The following is a 13,315-nucleotide window of genomic DNA, read 5'->3' as shown; positions in this document are numbered from 1 at the left end:
ATAGTGTGTGTCTCTGTGTGATCAGATGCCTTGTGTTGCATTATACGGCCAGCTTTCTTATCAATGAGCTCGTGTCTGGTGTGTGTATGCCTAACGTGTGTGTGTGTGTGTGTTTGTGTGTGTGTTTGTCTGTCAGGACAGCAGCATGTTGTTTCTGATAGCACTCCAGGGATGAACAGTGTTTTTCTGTTTTCCATTGATTGTCAGTCAGGATTCACTTATCTGTCCTGACACAGCAAGCAACTGATTACACACACACACACACACACACACACACAAGCAACTGATTTCCTCTCTGTTGAAACACAACGGTAGTACAGACATGGAGCTTTCCCGTAGCAGGAGGTTAAAAATCAACCAATTAGCTGATGTCTGATGATGTCATTATTACAGTTAGACTCTGACAAAACTGCAACTATTGTTTTAAAAAATGGATGCACTCAGACATTTTACATTTCGGTTTTCTCCTTATACAGTTCCAACTGCTGTCATGTAAATAACTTCTATAAGCCGAATCACAAAGAAAAGTTTTGCCAGTAATGTACGTGTATGTACGTTTGTGTGTGTGGGGCTTGTTCGAACAGTGTTTCTAATAAGAAAAGGAGGAGATGTGACAGAAGGGAATAGACAATGACATCATGGCACACTGCATTCTGAACAGTAGCACCAATACGTTAGGACACGCTTCTTTAACGGAGACAAAAAAACAAAAATGGACTGATCAAAGAGCAAGTTCAACACTTCCTAAGAGAGAAGTTGAACAAGGAAGCAGAAATTAAAGGAAATAAACCATGACCATGAGGTCAGGCGGTTCGGGTAAGCTTGTAAAAAAAAATATCATTAGTTTCGGGCAGGTTTCTAACAAATGACGATCTTGTCCTAACCCTAACCATAACCAAGTAATTTGTGCCTAAACCTAACCACACATTAACCACAGCAGTGTTGAACCATATAGTCTTAACATATCTGCTATATAATAACGTACAAATGTTACGTATGGGTGGTTTGCAGAAACATACAATGACAAAATTTATTCTGGCAGTTGGGCTGCTTCTGTCTAACATGCACTTAAAATCACCAAAATTCAAACTTGGACTTAATATCGACCTCTCCTCTCCTGTCTGAGACACACACACACACACACACACACACACACACACACACACACACATCTTTGTCCTTATGAACCCATGCAGATCAATCTACTTTTGTTTGTTAATGCACAAACACACACACATTACTGGGAATCTGTACTGTGTTTTGTGTGCTTGTGTGAATGTGCGAATAGATATAAATATCTTACAGCTGATTTCCGTTCTCCGATCAGCTGACGGAGCTTCAGGATCTGAAACTGTTCTTCGGGGGGAAGGAGGTTCTGAATGTGCTGTTGTGTGCTGACTCTTAAAGTATACAGTGTTACTGACTGCTCTGAGCTCTGAGCTCATTGGTTCCTACCGAAGATCAATATATCAATCAATCAATCAATCAATCAATTTTATTTATAAAGCCCAATATCACAAATCACAATTTGCCTCACAGGGCTTTACAGCATACGACATCCCTCTGTCCTTAAGACCCTCACAGCGGATAAGGAAAAACTCCCCAAAAAAACCCTTTAACGGGGAAAAAAAACGGTAGAAACCTCAGGAAGAGCAACTGAGGAGGGATCCCTCTTCCAGGACGGACAGACGTGCAATAGATGTCGTACAGAACAGATCAGCATAACAAATTAACAGTAATCCATATGACACAGAGAGAGAGAGAGAGAGAGAGAGAGATATGCAGGTAATGACAGTAGCTTACAACAACATTAATGATAGTAATAATATTATAGTTATAGTTCTGGTTACTGTGGTACAATATGTTGAAAGTATGTATTAATACCTGGCAGTATACATGTGTGACAATAATCATATGTGTATAATAACAGAAGAAGTATGACTAATGACTAATGATGGCAGCAGCAGCAGGAGGCATCTGGCAGGACCACACACATCACGCTGTCCAGGCACCGCTGTGATATGAGTTAATCTGAGAGACAGTGGAGCACAAAGGCTCCGGATAAGAAGCTGAGTTAGTGACATCCAGAATGGCCGGGTTAGCTAGATGCAGTAATAGGATACATAGGATATATAGTTTCATTTTTAAAAAATGCTCATTCATTTCCTTGAATCGCTGGTCATTGTTGTTTTTATCAAATGTCTCTCAAACATGAGGAAATAGGGGATTTGTTGGACTATTTCAACTATGTTCAGCGATGGATTAATCCACATTTGGTGCTCTGGTGAATATTTGTGGCAACAGGATGGTGTATGTGAGGTCAAAGTAAACTACAGTGTGTTTGTTCACGGTAATGAAGGAACATGTCACCCAGTGCAACAGTGCAACCCGGTCTCACTCTGAAGTCATCGAAATCCAGTGTTTGATCAGGGACTTCCAGCTTCAGACACCAATGAGAAAAGCTGTTTTTTCATGTTGGCATGATACGCAGCCGGTCACCATTATTGTTTAACAGCACCCAACGGCATCCTGGGGAAACGCGACGAGTTTAACAATGAAAGTTAAGGCAGCTGAAGTCCCGGAGAGGAGGGTTGGTGGATGGGTCCAACAACCGCCGGGTTTCACCCAGGAGGCTGGTGTTAGCAAGATTATTATCTCAGAATTCTGAGAAATATATTAATGGAAAAAATCTGCTCTTGCTTTTCTGAATAAATGCAATAGGAATGTTTTTCATTATGGAAAATGAGAATTAAGATTAGAGTTTATATGATATCCTAAGAAAATGCCCACGTCTGTTCATAAGATATCCTACAAATTAGCAGCCCACAAATGATGTGATGTTCCCAACATAAGGTTACGTTTTAAAGTGAAGTTACCATGGTTAAGTTTAGGGAAAGACATACTGTGAAATGACTGAAATTTAACATGGTTCATAACACCGGTGTCCTGGGGAAAGTCCTGTGTTTTATGACCCATCAACCATCCCAACCTGCCTCCTAACTAGCCTGTTCAGGACCACTTCCTTCTTTACACCTGTCAGCACATTGATGAAGTGACTGCAGCCTTTTAAAATACACGGATTATGCACAAATTATTGGCTCAACATTTCATGGTTTATGTATGAATTTTGGTGCATTACTTTTCGTTGGAAATGTACGAACAGTGCATGAGAATCGCCCGAATAACTGTACAACTGTCTCCAGAGTATCTCTTCAGCCTGCTGCTGTTTGATAATCAGCTGATAACACTGGCTGCCTCCTGCCTACACTCAGCTTTTAAAGGGTTCCCTGGTTTACTGCTGCAGTCAAATGGAGCACAACCATTGCTGCACACAGCACATGAAAATTCCCACATGTCAGCATACATGCTCAGCTGCTACCTGAGCAGAGGTCTGATCAGACAGAGTAACTGAAAACACCTGTGTGAGGGTGCAGGGCTGACAACCAACATGTCTCCTGCAGAACTGACTGCTATTTTTTAACACATCCTGTGTTGGTCCTTTATAAGGACATAAGTACAGGAACAAACACACACACACACACACACACACACACACACACAGACAACCCCGGAGAAAGTGCAACAGGATGCACTTTTACTTGTTCCTGGCAAAGCTGTGGTTACTTCCTTTGATGACTACCACCAAGCATGCTGAACCACACATACCAGCACACACACACACACAGGCACACACACCACATGAAGGCTGTTCCCAGAAGGAATGCTCCACGGCTGCCGGCCTCTCTTCCTCCTTTTTCTTCCAGCAGCTAACTGAGGTCAGACGGACGTTCGTTCCCATTAAAATCCTTGAGGGAGAAACTCCACCCAAAACCACTTAAACCCTTTAAAAACCAGCTGCTGGTGGTCTGCCTTAGATTTTCCGTTCTTTCGTTGTATTGTTCTTTTTCCTGACTGTGAAGTCAAGTCCTGATATTTCCAGTATATCGGCACATCATGTTTTCCCTGGTCTGAAAAAAATGTGACTGTTGGAATTTGGTGTCAGTTTTTATAAAGATTTCCACGTTCTCAAGTTGTAATGAAAGCTGGTGTTTTTTTTTATTTTTTTAAAATTCCAGTGCTCATGGAAATTACTCACTTTTATTTCTTGTCCCTCATCATGGTGGCGTTGGGATGAATTGTCTCGTCTGAAGTTGCAATCAGGTTTAACGCAAGGCACAAGTTTGCCTCGGTGTATTTGCTCATTTCCCACCATTGGAACCTTTCCAAGGATCTGAGTACAAATAATTTAACTGTTTGTTGTGCGTGTGACAATAAAGAACCATAACTTTAAAGAACTTCCATTTCCCTGCATCTTAATTACTGCATCTATTCTGTACATAGGACATCTGTTGCATGTCTGTCTGTCCTGGGAGAGGGATCCCTCCTCGGCTTCTCATTCTGAGGTTCCCTCCATTTTGTGGGAGTTGTTCCACATTAAGGGTCCAAGGACAGAGAATGATTTATGCTGTACAGACTGTGTGCACCCCTTGAGTCAGGGAGATATTGGTCATATGTGATATCGGGTCATAAAAATAACTTCAACGTTACTTATTTATACGGCACCTTTGATACAAATATGGAGACCCAAAGTGCCAGAAATGTAAACAAATCAATTTAAAAAAACATATGCAAGACTAAAAATGACAACAGAAAGACAATAAAATGTTAAAAATCAAAAAATAAAAACAAGTAAAAGGTAATGGAATAAGATAAAATGAACACCAAGGATAAAAAAAAGGTATTAACCAATAAAGAATTGACTTGTCCTGACATCTCTTCATGTTTAAATATCCAGACTAACATATTTTAGTTTAAGCACATTCTCATTTTGGTTCCCCTGACATATAAAATGAGTTTTCAGTTTTGGGATGGATCATGAAACAGTGACAGTCAGCTATTGCATTGTACATTCCTTTCCCACAATAAATGATACAACCTGAGAAATCCATTGAAAATGTGGTGTCCATTCAACTCCATTTTGACTTGAAAAGCACAGGTAGACCCCCACAGACCCCCATGTTAAAATGCCTGGTACAAGGAAATAGTTTTGGTCTCTGTAGCTGATTTCAACATTTTTTTTTGCTGTAATACTGTGAGTGGCCACTGGGGTCCTGCTTCTGGCTCCAAACATCTGTCAAAATGCCAAAATGCCAAAATGCCATGTTTGTAGCCAAACTCGAGGCTCCAAAATGGCAGTCCCCAAAACAATTAGTGATGTCCATGGATGTATTAAGAGACCTGGTTACAGCATTGGAGGCGGGGCCCTGATCATTCCTATGAAAGTTGCTCAGTGTCACATGAAGCCAAAAAAGCTCTGTCTCAACGTTATGAAATTACCTGGATCTTCCACATAGTGGGGCCCATAGAGCAAGCGCACTGCACTCTGCGAACTTGAAGAGGGATAAAATAATTTCATCTAGCAGCTCTGCTAAACTTTAAAAATGTTATCGGGCCGAATGGATCAAATCCTGATGGTGAAACTAGTCATTTTTAAGGGGGTTGTGATGCTCAAATATGTATCCACTGATTTACAGACATCTCTTTCCCAATTTAAGTGTATTGGAAAAAGTCTTTTTTGGCCCCATGGCATCACATGATGGACCCAACTGTTGTAATTCCACTTTTGGCCACTATAAAATTGGCTTCAAAGTCCAGCACTGTTCCTCGGGGCTTGGTGACATCACAGTGACTACGTCTATTATTGTTATACAGTCTACGATAAATACCGCTAGAGATAAGTACTTTTTTTTTTTTTTTTACATTATAACCACGTATAACTGTAAATAAAAAATACGATCAGAGAGGAGTTACCTTATTGGACAAATTGATGAAGAATGAAGGAACAAGATGGAGTAACATCACAGTTGCTTCAGTCCATTATTACCTGTACCTGTTTTTCTGTTGCCTTCATTCAGTCCGTCTCCCTTGTTGTTACTGTGACGACTCTGTGGACAGGCTGAAGGTCGTCAGGGAGATTTTGCTCCACTGGTCTGTGACATTATGTAAGCTAGTGTGTCCTCATCCCTGGCTTTTGTCTGGTGATATTTGGCTTGTTCTCTGCACCACACAACATTCCTACGGCACATTTTCCTCTCATTTATGCTTCACAAACACGACTAATGTTTCACAAAACGTGTTTTTTATTTTGGTTTGTAGCTTCTTTTCTATTTTCCATGGGCAAAAATATTTGAAGTTACAACTCATGTGTGTGGTCTTCCCTCTTTGGTCTCTGCTCCTGAGCTGGGTTGTGACAGTTGCTAAGTACTGACAGTCAACACCGTGATGTTGGTAGCACACTTTACTTTGTTTTTCAGCCATGATGGCAACGGTCCGTGTCTTCTTCTTCTTCTATTTATTGGAAGCAACCAGGAAACATAAAACACATCACTGCGTGTGCGCACGTGGATGATTTTTCTCAGAACAAATTTATATACAGCTCTTCAACACAACAGCACTAACATTTAGAGGGAGAGAGAGAGTGTGTGTGTGTGTGTGTTAGTGTTCAGGTCTGTCATTACACAGTTTGGTGAGATCCTGTGGCGATACTCTGAGAGCTGTAATTTCAGAGGAATGAGGAGAAGAAGGGGATGAGTCTCTCTTTCTCTGTGTGACCTTAGTGAACTGCAATAATGACAGAAAAAACTCCTCACTTTCTAATTTTGTCCTTCTCTCCTCCCTTACTCCTGGTAAAGATGGTGTGAAAGTTGCCCTTTTTAGCATCCTGAAGAAATGGCATATATGCTGTTCAGTGACTAATACTGTATATTGGACTAATATTGATCTGATATTAAGTGACATATCAGTGATATCAGCAGCTCGTGTGATTGTCACGGAGTAAGTGAAGCAATAAAACAAGCAATTGTAAGTATTTAATTGTTAATAGGATGTAATTTAGAGGCAGCTGCCTGTGTCACATTCTCATCCTAACTCGTCGCTTTGTCAGTGGACCTATATGTCAAAATATGATGAGATAACGTCATTTTCTGCCTTTTGCTCTGAAGTGGTGAATTATCTAGTGTCTTCAAAAAATGCTGTAGCATGTTTCCGATCTGTCGTTAGTGTAGTCAGTGCACATTTGCTAGGAGGGCTAACCTGGCATGTTTACCATATTTCGTGAATGTCTCTGTCACCTTGAACGTTCCACTGAAACCTGTTCAAACTAGTCTCACTGACATAATTGTGAGTTGGGTATAGCCCTACTATAATGGGACTGCAGCTATTGCATACTGTCCAAGCTGCAACCTCTGGGGCTGAAAAATAAGGCCAACACAGAAGTGCCAAAAATTGCAGTTCCTCTAACGGCCACTTGAGGCTGGCTCCAGTAGCGAGTCAATCCCCATCAACTCCAGTGTTAAAATGCACATCTTTACAGCAGACATAAACATGTTTACAACCTGGTGCAAAAAAACGGTTTTAGTCTCTATAGCTAATTATCCTATTCATGACAACTGTTCACGGGGTGAATTTTTATATAACTCACCTGTTTACATTTTATTAAGGCTATAAGTTACCCATAATTAGGGATGTGGTTGCTTTGAGTGGCAGGGTGCCTGCCAGGTGTCACCCCAGCCTATGAGTCAGACCCACCCCTCGCTCCTCCACAGCTTCGCATGCTTGTTCAAATATGATCACCTTTGGCTCCAAAAAACAAGATGGCGACAGCCAAAATGCCAAACATAAGGCCTCAAAACAGCAGTCCACAAACCAATGGGTGACATCACAGTAGCTACATCTATTATTTTATACAGTCTATGATTTGAACTGAGAGCTACAAATAAAAGCCTCTGTGGCAAAACTGAAAAGGAAGTCAAATTAAAGTTTCTTTTTTTTTAAACAAGACAGATTTTGATTTCATTTTTAAGAAGACTGATATCACAAATCTCTCTGCACACATTAATCTACCCTGAGTCCGTCCATTGTCACCCATGACGTGTGTGTGGGGAACTTATTCAGTAGCCACTGCTGTCTAATTTAAGCAGGCAGAAAGACAGGCTGCCGCTGCCTGTCTGTCTGCACAGAGACACACTGCAGGATGAAGAGTCCTAATAAGGAGGAGGAGATCACAGCAGTGGGCGCAAACACACACTCACACACACACACACACACACACACAGTCACACAAGCACACACAGAGCGATGATCCCATTCCCAGGCTGTCTCTCACCCCTGGGGCTTCGGCTGTGTGTGTCCTATTAGCTTACTAATGCCGTCTAGTTCACTGGGCCAGTAAACCTGTCAGTCAGTCAATCGGTCAGTCAATTAACCTTTTACCCCGTCAGTCAGCAATTTGAGTATTTAAACTGACAAGTAATTAGAAGACATTAAGCATCAAACTAAAATGTGGGATTGCACACTTAATGACACACTTTGGCGACTTATGCCCACCATAGAGGACTTTGAAAATAATTTAAAATACTTTAGAAAGACTAAAGTCTGACACCCTGTCACATCTAAAGACTGTGAGTCACACACTAAAACATGTTACAAAGACTGGAGATCTTGCAGGGTCACGATGCCAGTTGGTGGATCAGACACATGCCCAATTAAACACTGACAGAGTTTCTTCTCCTTTTCCACAGAGCAAGAGGAGTGAGACTTGTTCACATTCAGAATCCCCTCCATGTTTACTGTCTGACAATGTACACATCATGCACATTATTGCTCAGTATTCATGCAATTTGGCAACAATGAAATCATTGTAGTTTTCATTTTCGAATATTAGCGCAAGCAGGCAACTTTTCAATGATTTAATCCTTCAACTACCAGTGAAGAAGTCAAGTCATTTCAAAGTCACTTCAGTGGAAACCAATCAGCCGGTCAGCATTTCAACAAGTTCAGTGAGTCAGCAGGTAGTCGGTGAGGCGGCACTTTGACTCAGCCAACCAAGGGTCAGCTCAGATGTTCATCTTTTGACACACATAAATGCCTGATTTCACTGGAGATTTCAAGCAGTCAGCCAGCAAGGAGGTCAGAGGTTACTGCAGTGAAGTTTAGAGTTCTCACACAAATTTCACACCAAAAGCAGAAGTGCAAGAGAGCAAGGTCATTATTCCAACAGCAGACAGTAGCTGCATCCTCTGTGGGCAATTTGGTCTCACAGAATTATGTGAAATGACTACAACCTCTTAACACCACATTACACAGTGGTGACAAGGAATGTGATAAAATGACATGCCAGCAATATGGAGACAAAGCCAATGAAAAGTCAATTAGGATACTTCATCATGGTGGACACAGGAATTCCTTGGTCCAACGATGTCATGTGACGGTTAATGTAAGTACCTATAGGTAGTATAAAGAGCAAGGAAATCCAGTTAGGGAGGACAGTAGGATGGTAGAAGTCAACCAAACCCAGGACTTTCACCCAGGAGATCACTCAGTACGTTTACATGCACAGTAAAGTCAAGCTACAGTTATAGCTAATAGACTAATGTCGTTGTTCCAGTATACAAGTAATTTATTGTAGTATGTCCAACTCCACTACGATAGGTGGCGATATGCTCCCTTTTCCAGTTGACCTATTACGTCATAGACAAACAAGTTAGCTATGGTTAGCTAGTGGCAAACTGGAACCATGGTGGACAACTTTACAGCTCTGTACATTTAGTCGATCCAAAAATGCACGGCTGTGGATGCAGATTTCTCCATGTTGTTACCAGCTTCTTCTTCTTTTATGCATTTAATGCTATTTGACTTCAGGGGGAGAAACTGTTGAGCATGCCCAGAGGGTCTAGGCTGGTTTGGGTCCAGTTGACTGTATACATGCAGGAGTAATTTGAAGAAGTAAATGCTGACGTCTTTTAACTTTACGTACTTGCGTCCTTTGCATAGTTACTTTACATTATGACATACTTAAGTCCCGTACATAGGAAAAGCAGTTATTTTAGCTGAAAACACAATCTTTTTCCAAACATAACCAAGTAGTTTTGGTGTCTTAAACCCATCCAACCAACACGAAATGCAGCGTTTAAAGATCGTGGTCATTTCATGCATATTTCTGCAAGATCACATTGCAGCTCCTGTGACACGTTGTGCAATGTGTAAACAAACATGGCAGCACACCGGTAAGGTAAGACAACATGTTTACATGTCGTTTTCTATATGTTCTCTGACATTTATCCTAACGATATGAGGCGGTCTTTGTGAAAAAAAGCTTGTTTAGTGGACTAACTTTGCACTTGAAGGTTGCCCGTTCACTTACGTTTTAACAGGTCTGATGCTACTATGTGCTCCGGCTGTATCTAGGCTAACGGCTAACATGCTAACTGTTATTTTGATGTCACTAGTCACTTGAAACAAATTTAGGACGATAGGAGACGGGTTGAAATAAATCGAAATTTCCCTTTAAGTGCTGAAAACACACTTAGCAGTGATAGAGTGTGACTCACTGCAATGATTACATTTTTCTGTAGCTGGGAAGTGCGTTCATATGTTCCAGGCAGCAAAGGAGTTCTTTTGTAGTGTAAATCAACGTGTCACAGGAGTCACAGGACTCTGTTCATTGACTGGATGCAGGTATCCTCTGGCCAAAATTTGCTGCTAAAAGCTGAACTATTGCTAACTTTTAGTTTGGCTGCACTGCACCAAAATCAAATGGCCGCAGCTTTCCATAGAAATGTCATGGCAGCCTGCCGCAGGCCACACTTTATCATGTCAGCCAACCTCGTCAGGCAGTTGGCTGACATAGCAGGGTCGTTGCCTTGATTAAGCGCACCTGGGCCTTTCGGACTATAAAAGCTGTTCATTCGGTCTGTTCCCTCCTACAGCAGACGTCCACCCTACATCATTGCTTTTTAGGTTTTGCACCTTCAACACCTCTGCAGCACACCGGACACACATTCATGCTTGGCTTTCATTACTTACTTTGCTGACCTACACACTCCATAAATTCTGATTGTTTTAACTAAATCTTTTGTATGGACTCCGTACTTGTCACATTCACTGAGTCAGTTTGTGACAAAACCTAATAATATGTGGTGTAAATCTCAGTGAGTCAACATGTGGAGTGTGAGGATAAAGGTTGCTCATCATCATCGTTGGAATCAGGAAAAAGGCCTGTGACTCATTTAAGACACCGTAGTTTTGATAAGACAGAGGTGTTTCTGTTTAACCAAACGCATCACGTGCTGGAGAGTTTGGTGATAAATTAAAAATGATCCTTATAAAAAGCACAGCTTGTAGGACATTCATTTACTTAATAAGGAAGGAGGTGATGAGCAGTTTCACCTTCATTTAATTCAAACTCAGTACGTTTACATGCACAGTTAAGTCAAGCTACAGTAATGGCTTGACTAGGCCATTTAATTGGACTACTGTCCTTGTCTCAGTGTACAAGCTTTGGAGGGGAATCCATTTACTGACCAAAGTATGTCCGACTCCACTACAATAGGTGGCGATATGCCACTCAGCTTGTTAGTGTTGGTCCTTTTTCCAGTTGACCTATTACGTCACTGTTACAAGACACCTAACGTTATGCCTGACTCGTTACCTGACACTCCTAACACTGGTAACTGTAACCTTTAACTAAGCTTCGTTATTTCCCTGCGGTGTGCAGTTGGACTTGAACGTATGCCTCACGTACCTAATGTGTGTAGATCTCTGAGCTGTCTAGGGGGTAAATGGGTTACTCACCCTTCATCAGACCCGACCACTACTGTAGGCGGCCACCCCAGCCCGACGCTTCAGGCGTCCCCTCCGGTCGACGGCCAGGCTGGGCCAGCACAAGCAGCATTGTTGTGATTTCAGTTTATAGGGGGGGTTGAACGTGACCCCAGATCAGGTGAGGTGTGTAGTGGCGTTCCCAGATCGGTGGATTTTGATTTCTGAATGTCTGTCGGAATCTTCTGCAGAAATGTGGCGTGGCAGTCTGTCGGCGTCTCCAGCAGCCAGCCTTGACTCCAGTCAACCGCCGCCTTTTCAGGTGTGTGAGCTCCTAGGAAGGGGAGTTACCCGATACCCCAAGTGGAACATCAGCCTCTCCCTGCTTCCTATCTCCACCCCTAACCGTACACCTAGGCCTCCTAATTATGTGCCATAACAGTCACCGACTAAAAATGAGTATCATCCAGCTGTTCCGCCACTTTTTTGAACAGGATGTCATCCCATGCTTTCCTCTCATTCATGTATTTTGTGTGAACTGTTTCTCCTTGTCCGACCAAAAATGCACAGCTCTCTATGTTGGTTTCACCATGTTGTTACCGGCTTCTTCTTCTGTTATGCATTTAATGCTTCCAGATCAAAACCTGGGGCAAACTCAGTACAATTTCAATTGGACTAACATGTTAACATGTATTTTAAAAGTCTGGTTTTAGTCACATTAACACAATAAATCCTTTCATTTTCCATAACTGCTTATTCCATTAGGGGACGGGGTGTGCTGGAGCCTATCCCAGCCAACACTGGGCGAGAGGCAGGGTACACCCTGGACAGGTCACCAGACTATCACAGGGCAGACACATAGAGACAAACCATTCACACCTACGATCAAATTAGATTCACCAATTAACCTGCATGTCTTTGGACAGTGGGAGGAAGCTGGAGGGAAAACCCACGCTGACACAGGGAGAACATGCAAACTCTGCACAGAAAGGCCATTTGTGTTTGATTGACTGTACACATGCAGGAGTAATGTGACTCCCAATCACATTATCTGGGTGTTAGTCCGACTTAGATAAACTCAATTTTGCACGATTTCAGGTGGACTAACATGTTTACATATAATTTAAAAGTCCAGATTCAGTCAGACTAACACAATAAATCAATTTTCTCTGATGTCATGTAAACATACAGACCGACAAACTGTAATCATCCTGAGCTGATGACAAAACATCAACTGACCTCTCAGTGATCTGGACTGTGAGTTTTGCAAACGTTAAAATCATTCAATTTGAATGTATGGCCTAATACTGATCTGTTTTGGGTGGGATTTCTGTGAAACAATTTGGAAATCCCAGAACTGACCAGTTAGTCAGAAACTAAACCAGTGAGTCACTCCGCCAGCCAAGAAGTTTAGTATCCAGAGCTGAAACCAGGCCAGTCAGTCAGTCTGCCAGTTGGCCTGTAGGTGGCACATTAACCCAGTTCTTCACATCCACATCCCTCCTGCTTTGTGTGCAAAATGTTCTTTTCTGCTGTGCTGCTGTGATCCGCCCTACATCAGCTGCTACAGACAGAAACCCCATCCTCCCAATGTAGCACAGCAGACTTTTTATAAAAATGCAGCACAGGTTTTTTTTTATTTCTTTGTAGGATTATGCTGCAGTCCCCCTTCTCTGGGAAGTGGAGAGCATTTACACTCAGCAGAAATAGTTTCCAT

This window comes from Epinephelus fuscoguttatus, linkage group LG1 (genome assembly GCF_011397635.1).
Source record: "Epinephelus fuscoguttatus linkage group LG1, E.fuscoguttatus.final_Chr_v1".
Taxonomy (NCBI): domain Eukaryota; kingdom Metazoa; phylum Chordata; class Actinopteri; order Perciformes; family Serranidae; genus Epinephelus; species Epinephelus fuscoguttatus.
This window is presented reverse-complemented; position numbering follows the sequence as displayed.